The 11,345-nt window shown below is 54.9% G+C and overlaps 1 long non-coding RNA gene across 1 annotated transcript; it reads left to right on the top strand.

Moving 5' to 3' along the window:
* Window positions 1–4: 4 nt before the first annotated feature.
* Window positions 5–8,242, top strand: LOC140906263 (uncharacterized). The gene is made up of 3 exons (XR_012157053.2): window positions 5–221; window positions 3,404–3,502; window positions 4,826–8,242. It is a non-coding gene; the product is annotated as an uncharacterized LOC140906263 (long non-coding RNA).
* Window positions 8,243–11,345: the final 3,103 nt, after the last annotated feature.

The following is an 11,345-nucleotide window of genomic DNA, read 5'->3' on the forward strand; positions in this document are numbered from 1 at the left end:
ATAGAGCCAGGGCCAGCCCCGCCCTCTCGCGGGGAGGGGGGTGGATTGCGCCTGCGCCGCCCCTCTCCCGCCTGCGGGGGTTCGAACCCGGGTCCCCAGGGGCATCCCGCCCCTCTGCGCCCGGACGCCTGGGTTCCCTGCCCGGCTCTACGAGCGCTGGCCGCGCGCCGTGACGGAGCCGGGGGCAGGCCCCGGGGCTGGGACCGGTGGCCGTGGGGCAGGTACGGGGGCTGGGACTGGGGGCGCGGGGCAGGCACAGAGGCTGGGACCAGGGGCAGGGGGGGTGTGGGGCAGGTACAGGGGCAGGGGGGGTGTGGGGCAGGTACAGGGGCTGGGACCAGGGGCAGGGGGTGTGTGGGGCGGGACCAGGGGCAGGGGGGGTGTGGGGCAGGTACAGGGGCTGGGACAGGGGGGCGCGGGGCAGGCACAGAGGCTGGGACCAGGGGCAGGGGACATGGGGCAGGCCCAGGGGCTGAGCCCAGGGGCAGGGGGGCGCGGGGCAGGCCCAGGGGCTGAGCCCAGGGGGCGGGGGCCAGGTACAGGGGCTGGGACCGGGGGGCGTGGGACAGGCACAGAGGCTGGGACCAGGGGGCAGGTACGGGGGTTGGGACTGGGGGAGCGGGGCAGGCCCAGGGGCTGAGCCCAGGGGCAGGGGGCGCGGGGCAGGCCCAGGGGCTGAGCCCAGGGGCAGGGGGACATGGGGCAGGCCCAGGGGCTGAGCCCAGGGGACATGGGGCAGGCCCAGGGGCTGAGCCCAGGGGACATGGGGCAGGCCCAGGGGCTGAGCCCAGGGGCAGGGGACATGGGGCAGGCCCAGGGGCTGAGCCCAGGGGCAGGGGGCGCGGGGCAGGTACAGGGGCTGGGACCAGGGGGCAGGTACGGGGGTTGGTTCTGGGGGCGCGGGGCAGGCCCAGGGGCAGGGGGGCGCGGGGCAGGCCCAGGGGCTGAGCCCAGGGGCAGGGGGCGGGGGGCAGGTACAGGGGCTGGGACCAGGGGGCAGGTACGGGGGTTGGGACTGGGGGCGCGGGGCAGGCCCCGGGGCTGAGCCCAGGGGCAGGGGGGCGCGGGGCAGGCCCAGGGGCTGAGCCCAGGGGCAGGGGGGCGCGGGGCAGGCCCAGGGGCTGAGCCCGGGGGCATGGGGCAGGTACAGGGGCTGGGACAGGGGGGCATGGGACAGGCACAGAGGCTGGGACCAGGGGGCAGGTACGGGGGTTGGGACTGGGGGAGCGGGGCAGGCACCGGGGCTGAGCCCGGGGGCATGGGGCAGGCCCAGGGGCTGAGCCCGGGGGCAGGGGGGCGCGGGGCAGGCCCAGGGGCTGAGCCCAGGGGCAGGGGGCGCGGGGCAGGCCCAGGGGCTGAGCCCAGGGGCAGGGGGCGCGGGGCAGGCCCAGGGGCTGAGCCCAGGGGCAGGGGGACATGGGGCAGGCCCAGGGGCTGAGCCCAGGGGACATGGGGCAGGCCCAGGGGCTGAGCCCAGGGGCAGGGGACATGGGGCAGGCCCAGGGGCTGAGCCCAGGGGCAGGGGGCGCGCTGCAGGCACAGAGGCTGGGACCAGGGGCAGGGGACATGGGGCAGGCCAAGGGGCTGAGCCCAGGGGCAGGGGGGCGCGGGGCAGGCCCAGGGGCAGGGGGCATGGGGCAGGTACAGGGGCTGGGACAGGGGGGCGTGGGACAGGCACAGAGGCTGGGACCAGGGGGCAGGTACGGGGGTTGGGACTGGGGGAGCGGGGCAGGCCCAGGGGCTGAGCCCAGGGGCAGGGGGGCGCGGGGCAGGCCCAGGGGCTGAGCCCAGGGGCAGGGGGCATGGGGCAGGTACAGGGGCTGGGACAGGGGGGCATGGGACAGGCACAGAGGCTGGGACCAGGGGGCAGGTACGGGGGTTGGGACTGGGGGAGCGGGGCAGGCCCAGGGGCTGAGCCCAGGGGCAGGGGGCAGGTACAGGGGCTGGGACCGGGGGGCGTGGGACAGGCACAGAGGCTGGGACCAGGGGGCAGGTACGGGGGTTGGGACTGGGGGAGCGGGGCAGGCCCAGGGGCTGAGCCCAGGGGCAGGGGGGCGCGGGGCAGGCCCAGGGGCTGGGACCAGGGGCAGGGGGCGCGGGGCAGGTACAGGGGCTGGGACCAGGGGGCAGGTACGGGGGTTGGGACTGGGGGAGCGGGGCAGGCACCGGGGCTGAGCCCGGGGGCATGGGGCAGGCCCAGGGGCTGAGCCCGGGGGCAGGGGGGCGCGGGGCAGGCCCAGGGGCTGAGCCCAGGGGCAGGGGGCGCGGGGCAGGCCCAGGGGCTGAGCCCAGGGGCAGGGGGCGCGGGGCAGGCCCAGGGGCTGAGCCCAGGGGCAGGGGGACATGGGGCAGGCCCAGGGGCTGAGCCCAGGGGACATGGGGCAGGCCCAGGGGCTGAGCCCAGGGGCAGGGGACATGGGGCAGGCCCAGGGGCTGAGCCCAGGGGCAGGGGGCGCGGGGCAGGTACAGGGGCTGGGACCAGGGGGCAGGTACGGGGGTTGGTTCTGGGGGCGCGGGGCAGGCCCAGGGGCAGGGGGGCGCGGGGCAGGCCCAGGGGCTGAGCCCAGGGGCAGGGGGCGGGGGGCAGGTACAGGGGCTGGGACCAGGGGGCAGGTACGGGGGTTGGGACTGGGGGCGCGGGGCAGGCCCCGGGGCTGAGCCCAGGGGCAGGGGGGCGCGGGGCAGGCCCAGGGGCTGAGCCCAGGGGCAGGGGGGCGCGGGGCAGGCCCAGGGGCTGAGCCCAGGGGCAGGGGGGCGCGGGGCAGGCCCAGGGGCTGAGCCCAGGGGGCGGGGGCCAGGTACAGGGGCTGGGACAGGGGGGCGTGGGACAGGAACAGAGGCTGGGACTAGGGGGCAGGTACGGGGGTTGGGACTGGGGGAGCAGGGCAGGCACCGGGGCTGAGCCCAGGGGCAGGGGGCATGGGGCAGGCACAGGGGCTGGTGGCAGCAGATGGCTATTGGCAACAGAGCGGTGGCGTAAACGGTGGCAGAACGAACAGCAGTGGTCAGAGCGAGCAGGGAGCAGCTGGAGGAACGAGCAAGGGGCTTCTTGCCCCCCACCTGGGAGGTGAACTCACGTGAAAGCACCTCTGAACTCTGAGTCTCCACTGACCAAGGACAACACTGATGAGTGGGGTGTGGGGCACGTTGAAGGAGGGAAAAGCGAGGGGCACGTTAAATAAACATTTTGTTTGTTGGACTATATTTTAGTGACTTTGCTCCAGAATGCTAGATTTGTGACTGGGAATGGAAACTTGTAGACATGTTTCCTAGTAGGCCAAGATTTTTAAAATGCATTATTTGCCAAGGTTGTTATCTCACCTCGTTGCTATCTTGAGAGGTCATTATGTTGGGGAGTTTCTGTACTAAACATTTTTATTATTATAATTATTTTTTACATAAGAATGGTCATACTGGGTCAGACCAATGGTCCATCTAGCCCAGTATCCTGTCTTCTGACAGTGGTCAAGACCAGGTGCTTCAGAGGGAATGAACAGAACAGGTAACCATCAAATGATCCATCCCCTGTTGCCCATTCCCAGCTTCTGGCAAACAGGCTAGGGACACTCAGAGCATGGTGTTGCATCCCTCCCCATCCTGGCTAATAGCCACTGATGGACCTAGTCTCCAGAAATTTATCTAGTTCTTTTTTTAATCCTGTTATAGTTTTGGTCTTCACAGCATCCCCTGGCAAAGAGTTCCACGGGTTGATTTTATGTTGTGTGAAGAAGTACTTCCTTTTGTTTTTTTTAAAATCTGCTGCCTATTAATTTCATTGGGTGACTGCTAGTTCTTGTGTTATATGAAGGATTAAATAACATTTCCTTATTCGCTTTCTTCACACCAGACAAGATTTTATAGACCTCTATCATATTTCCCCCCTTAGTCATCTCTTTTCTAAGCTGAACATTCCCAGTCATTTTAATCTCTCCTCCTGTTTAATACCCCTAATAATCCGAATACAGACTAACACGGCTGTTCCTCTGAAACCTAATCATTTTAGTTGCCCATCTCTGTACCTTTTCCAATTCCAATATATCTTTTTTTGGGATGGGGTGACCAGATCTGCACACAGTATTCAAGGTGTGCATGTACCATGGATTTATAGAGAGGCAATATGATATTTTCTGTCTTATTATCTATCCCTTTCCTAATGATTCCCAACATTCTGTTTGCTTTTTTTGACTGCCGCTGCACACTGAGTGGATGTTGTCAGAGAACCATCCACAATGACTCCAAGATCTTTTTCTTGAGTGGTAACAGCTAATTCAGACTCCATCATTTTGTATGTATAGTTGAGATTGTTTTCCAATGTGCATTACTTTGCATTTATCAACACTGAATTTCATCTGCCATTTTGTTGCCCAGTCACCCAGTTTTGTGAGATCCCTTTGTAGCTCTTCACAGTCTGCCTGGGACTTAACTATCTTGAATAGTTTTGTATCATCTGCAGATTTTGCCCCCTCACTGTTTACGCCTTTTTCCAGATCATTTATGAATATGTTGAACAGTAATGGTCCCAGTACCGACCCCTCAGGGACACCTCTATTTATCTTTCTCCATTCTGAAAACTGATAATTTATTCCTACCCTTTGTTTGCCATCTTTTAACCAGTTACTGATCCATGAGAGGACCTTCCCTCTTATCCCATGATGGCTTACTTTTCAAAAGTCAATTTAAATTAAATACATTTTTTTTTAATTTATATTTTTTTAGAAATCTAGACCTGTTATGTGTTTTGGTGTAACTTGCATTATCATGATGTTAAATTTGCATTATCCTAACAAAACATTTAGTTTATTCATATCTCTTTTATATGTTTCAGGTCAAAGTGAAAATGAAAAGACAAAAAACAATACAACAGGTTTTCCACTCAAAGGCCTCAAAAACTAACCAAGGTGAAGAACACGTCAAAAACCAAGAATATATCAACATGTCATCTGAAGGTTCAAGTGGTGGATCTACATCCGACCAGCCCAAAGCACGAATATAGCTACCTACTGAAGAAACCGTGTCTCCAAGACCTAAAGGCAGTTCCCAATGTTTGTCGGTCAAAGTGTTCCCATTTATTGAAGTTACAAAAGATGGCTACTGGTGCACCTCTTGCAAAAAAGCTTATGAAGAAGGAAAGCTTCCCAATGCTACAATTGGTAAAAGTGGAGGAGCTGGGTTTGTCAGACCGATCAGCAAAGCCAATGTTGACAAAGTACGTGAAAAGGCTGCAAAACACCAGGCCTCTGGAGTGCATCAACATGCAGAAAGCCTTATAAGCCCCTTTTCAAAGCCAATTTTAGACATACTTAATGAGGCTGATAAGAATGCTGGAGACACAACACAGTTTATGCGAACAAACATGGCTGTGGCATCCTACTTTCTATTTAAGCAAGAGACACCACACACTACAAACTGGAGGCCAATGTGAAGTGCATTGTCACTTGTTCATCCTGGAGTTGAACACTGGTTCCGAAAAAGACCAGCAAATGCTCACTGTCTTTCTGCAAGAAACTCCACTGACTGGCTAGGAGCATGCGGTGCAACAGTGAAAGACTCAGCAGCTGAAAAAGTGAAGAGCTCTCACCACATTCAAAAAATTTGCATACATGGCTGATGAATGAACCGGTGCAAATGGGCATAAAGTATTAAGTCATTGTGTGTGTTATCTTGATGTCAGGGGTAGGCCAGTAGATGCATTTCTACATGTTCAAGTTATAGAAGACACATCGGCTGCATCTGTGACAACCCACATCTTAGGAGAGTTAAATGCTTGTCAGTTGGACCCCAGACAGATGGCTGCTTGTGCATTTGATGGAGCTGCAAACTTCTCTGGAAGACATGGTGGAGTACAAGCTTTGCTCAGAGAAAAGTGTAACCCTGTTCGCTCCTATACGCACGGCAGAGGCCATCTACTCCAACTAGCACAAGTACGAGCTGCAAAATCTTCAAAAGACATTAAAAAAGCTATAAATTTAATGTCTTCATTGTATTCTTTTTTCAGCAAGAGTCCAAAAAGACTGAATATCTTGGAAAATATAGAAGATACACTGGGACTGAAGTTCAAATTAGTCCAACCTGGGAAAACCCGCTGGCTTTCTCATGAGCGATCCTTGGCTGTTGTCTTAAAATTACTCCAGCCATTATTACTGGCTTTGGAAAGTATCTACTAACGTGGGATGGATCTAAGTAGTGAGGCTGGTGGATTACTTTTGATACTACATTCAGAGAAGACTATTGCCATTCTCTCTCTTAAGTCTACTGTTGAAACCACTTGGATCATTAAACAATGCCATCCAGGCATCTGCTACAACAGTAGTAGATCTTTGTCCAGCAAGAGAGGCTACATTTGGATCAATCAGAGAGCTATCCATTGAAAAAGTACTGGAAGAAGCAAAGACTTCAGTCCAGAAGTTGACTAATGAAGGCATTTGTACTGAATCCTTAAGTGAAGAAGACAAGAAGTGTTTGTTAAGACAACTGAAAAAGTACACAGCCTTGATTCTTAAAAATCTACAGCAGCAACTTCTAGATTCTACTCACCATCTACGCAGCTTTTACAGATCCCTGTCCTATAAAACACCGACAGCGGAGTGGAGTGAGGCACGACCAGCCATGGGGCTGCCATGTGCTCAGGACAAAATAGAGAATTCGAACACAGAGTGGAATATCATACGACGAATGAATGAAGATTTGACTTCAACTTCTTTTTTATCATCACTAGTGGCTCGACCCGATCTTTGTGCTCTGTTTCCTGGGATGAAGGAAGTAGGAATTCATCTCTTGCTACTCCCAGTCACAACAGCTACAGCTGAGCGTTCTTTTTCATCATTGACTAGAATTTTGTGTTCTGAAAGAAGTCGCCTTCTGCCTGATCCTGTGAATGAACTAGTGAGCGTATCAATTGAAGAAATGGAAGTACCGGGCCCATGAGAAGCCACCAAAGATGAACGCATGGCATTCAAGAAGTTCATTAACAGAGTTGTGCAAAATTATAACAAGAAACCAAGAAGGATGTAGACGTAGTGCTTCATAGAATGCTTGAGTAGCCAACTTTCATAGAATCATAGAATATCAGGGTTGGAAGGGACCTCATGAGGTCATCTAGTCCAACCCCCTGCTCAAAGAAGGACCAATCCCCAATGAAATCATCCCAGCCAGGGCTTTGTCAAGCCTGACCTTAAAAACTTCTAAGGAAGGAGATTCCACCACCTCCCTAGGCAACGCATTCCAGTGTTTCACCACCCTCCTAGTGAAAACGTTTTTCCTAATATCCAACCTAAACCTCCCCCACTGCAACTTGAGACCATTACTCCTTGTCCTGTCCTCTTCTACCACTGAGAATAGTCTAGAATCATCCTCTCTGGAACCACCTCTCAGGTAGTTGAAAGCAGCTATCAAATCCCCCCTCATTCTTCTCTTCCGCAGACTAAACAATCCCAGTTCCCTCAGACTCTCCTCATAACTCATGTGTTCCAGACCCCTAATCATTTTTGTTGCCCTTCGCTGGACTCTCTCCAATTTATCCACATCCTTCTTGTAGTGTGGGGCCCAAAACTGGACACAGTACTCCAGATGAGGCCTCACCAATGTCGAATAGAGGGGGACGATCACGTCCCTCGATCTGCTCGCTATGCCCCTACTTATACATCCCAAAATGCCATTGGCCTTCTTGGCAACAAGGGCACACTGCTGACTCATATCCAGCTTCTCGTCCACTGTCACCCCTAGGTCCTTTTCCGCAGAACTGCTGCCTAGCCATTCGGTCCCTAATCTGTAGCGCTGCATTGGGTTCTTCCGTCCTAAGTGCAGGACCCTGCACTTATCCTTATTGAACCTCATCAGATTTCTTTTGGCCCAATCCTCCAATTTGTCTAGGTCCTTCTGTATCCTATCCCTGCCCTCCAGCGTATCTACCACTCCTCCCAGTTTAGTATCATCCGCAAATTTGCTGAGAGTGCAATCCACACCATCCTCCAGATCATTTATGAAGATATTGAACAAAACCGGCCCCAAGACCGACCCCTAAGGCACTCCACTTGACACCGGCTGCCAACTAGACATGGAGCCATTGATCACTACCCGTTGAGCCCGACAATCTAGCCAACTTTCTACCCACCTTATGGTGCATTCATCCAGCCCGTACTTCTTTAACTTGCTGACAAGAATACTGTGGGAGACCGTGTCAAAAGCTTTAATTTGTGTGATTTTAAAACATGAGTTGAATCTAATAAAAGGGTCATGAAACATTTTTCAGTTTTTACTATGGTGCATTACAGCCCACCTTCACCCTCATAGTCTCACCCTTCATCAGCCCTGACACACACCCCCTGTAAATTTGAACACACACCCCCCCATTTCAATTCCTGGGGAAACCACTAGTGGGGCAGGCACAGGGGCTGAGCCCGGGACCAGGGGGCAGTAGGTGCGGGGCAGGCATAGGGGCTTAGCTTTGGACCAGCGGGTGGGGGTGTGGGCCTGGGTCCGGGAGCAGTAGGCAGGGCCCACCGGGCTATCAGAGAGGGGCCATCCCTAGCATGGCTCTCACTGAGTGGCATGGGAGGAGGTTATGGGTATGTTATAAGGGAACATGCCCCCCCACACACACTGGGTGCATTGCAGGGGGGATGTGCAGGGGAGCACCCGGATTTGTCCCCTAGCCCTGTTCCCCCCGCGGAGGAGCCCTCGGATCGGGGGGGCGGGGATTCCAGGTGCCTGCTGATCAGTTTGCCCATGTGGGCTGCCTAAGGGAAGGGCAGGGATCAGCTCCCTCGCAGCTCACGCGGGGAAAGTGACCAGCAGGCACAGAGCCCCTGGAGTCACTGCTTGCCCCTTCCTGCCAGGCCATTAGGGGGGCAGAAGGAATGTGCTTGGGGGGGGCACTGTGCCCACTGGTCAGTTTCCCACATGGACCATGGCTGTTTTCAGCGAGGAGAGCCAGGCTTCTAGGCTGCTTCCCAACCCAGGGGAGCACTCAGCTGCTAGATGGGGGGACAGGACTTCCCTTGCAGGGAGCCACTGGGGTGGTCAGACCTACCCCCAGGAGCCTCCCCTGGTTGCAGGAAGCTTTGCACTCCCCCCTGCTTCCTGCCCCCATCGCTCCTTACCCATGGGGGGCGGGGTCACTGTATGGGAAGTTTTCCCCCCCTTCTGCCCAACCGTCATGCATCTGGACCCCACCTGCTAAGCCCTCCCCCCAGCACCCAGACAGCCCCCCACGGAGCTCCAACCACCTTCACCTGGACCCCCCCCCCCCCCGTAGAGTCCCATTCCCCCTGCACCCAGAATCCTCCAATGAGCCCCTGTGCATCCACATCCCCCCCACATCTGAGAACTTGAATCCTGCCAGGCTGAGCCTGCCTGCCCCATATCTGGCTTGGAGGGCACAGCTGGGCATGCCTGTGAGACTGTGTCTCTTGCTCACTATCCTGGTGCACCTGGCATGGAGGGGCAGGGGACAGGCTTTAGCAATGGTTTGATGTGGGCATTGCATGTGTTGAAGCAAAGTGTAATTACTGGGTGTGACGTTATTGACTTGAACTGGGACCATATAGAACATTGTTGCGACCAAGATCCTGTAGTGGCACCAAATCGTGTATAAAGGGGGTCGAATAAGGCGTCTAAGACGAGGTTATGGTTTGCTGGTTAGGATTATGTGATCTGTTTGCATGTATCGTTTTTGTATTTAAAGATACATGTATTGGCTCTATACTGTCTGTATGCTATGCTTCTGGGTGACACCCCAGACAAGTTGATGACAGCTCTGCCTAGCCTGCTTGATGGCCCATTGAGGACCATCCGCTGTACAACTGACCCATTAAGAGAAGGCAGACGCCCCTTGGGACTCAGCAAGGTGTGCAGGGACCTGCCTAGGAACAGAACTCTGAGGTTTTTCCAGGCCATGGGATGGACAGCTTGTCTTTGGGACAAAGAAAGACAGACCACATGGCAAAAGACTATAAAAGGCTGCTGCAGCTCCTCCATCTTGTCTTCAATCCTGCTTCATACCTCTGGAGGGACATTGCTACACTGAAGCTTTGAACCAAGGACTGAAGGACACATCCCAGCTGTGGATGGACTCCAGAGACTGGATTTGAACCTGCCGTTTATTCCATCCCTGCTGCAAGCCTGAACCAAGAACTTGGCCGTTACTGTATGTCATTGATTCCATTGAACCCATTCTAGCTCTCATCTCTATCCTTTTCCTTTTATGAATAAAGCTTTAGATTTTAGATTCTAAAGGATTGGCAACAGCATGATTTGTGGGTAAGATCTGATTTGTATATTGACCTGGGTCCGGGGCTTGGTCCTTTGGGATCGAGAGAACCTTTTTCTTTTACTGGGGTATTGGTTTTCATAACCATTCGTCCCCATAACGAGGGGCAATGGTGATGATACTGGGAAACTGGAGTGTCTAAGGGAATTGCTTGTGTGACTTGTGGTTAGCCAGTGGGGTAAAACCAAGGTCTTCTCTGTCTGGCTGGTTTGGTTTGCCTTGGTATGCACAGAAACTCCAGTCTGGGGCTGTAACCGCCCTGCTTGAAGCAATTTGTCCTGAATTGGCACTCTCAGTTGGGTCCCACCAGAACCAGCATCATTACACTGGGCATGGTCTGTTTTGGGCTGAAAAAACAGTTTAGACTTGTTTTACTGAACAGCAACAAAAGATAGCAGCCCTCCCATCCCAGGAGAACATGACACAGGGAAAGAGAAAATTTATCTCCTGGTCTTTCTGAAAGACATATTTGATCATATGTCATATAAGGGTTTTATTTCCATTTTGTAAGGATAATAAATACAATGTGGTTATTAAAAATACCATTAACTCTGTGGCAAGCGATGCAGGCAGATCTGCTTCGTGCAAAGGGTAAGATACGGGTGCCATAAGGAGAACTCAGTTTGGAGTGGGCCATACAAATCTTGTTTTGTAGATGTTTCTTTCCCTTTTCTTCCCTTCCTGCCTGCTTGCCCGGAGTCTGGGGACAAACTGAAAGCTGAATTCAACGGAAGTTCCTGTGATTTCAGGTCCTCGCTTTCAAGCGGACCCAGGTTCGCTGGACACCTAAATGGAGCAGTTGTACAGAATCAAGAGGTGTCTTTAGACACATCCTGGTAGGGCCCTACTAAATTCATGTCCATTCTTGTCAATTTCACAGATGGAGCTGCACTGCTGTAGGGGTCTGGAGAAGATGCTTGTCACGGGGTCCCCGGGCGATGCTCTGGAATTGCTCCCTATGAAGCCAGGCAGGACTCTGGGGAAGGCTCCTCTCTGGGAGCAGCCTGTCTGCAGGGCAAAAAGCTCACACGGCTTCCACCTTCTTGGGTCTGACCTCGGAGCATTCAGCATCCTCTGC

The sequence above is a fragment of the Lepidochelys kempii genome, chromosome 2 (genome assembly GCF_965140285.1).
Source record: "Lepidochelys kempii isolate rLepKem1 chromosome 2, rLepKem1.hap1, whole genome shotgun sequence".
Classification (NCBI taxonomy): domain Eukaryota; kingdom Metazoa; phylum Chordata; order Testudines; family Cheloniidae; genus Lepidochelys; species Lepidochelys kempii.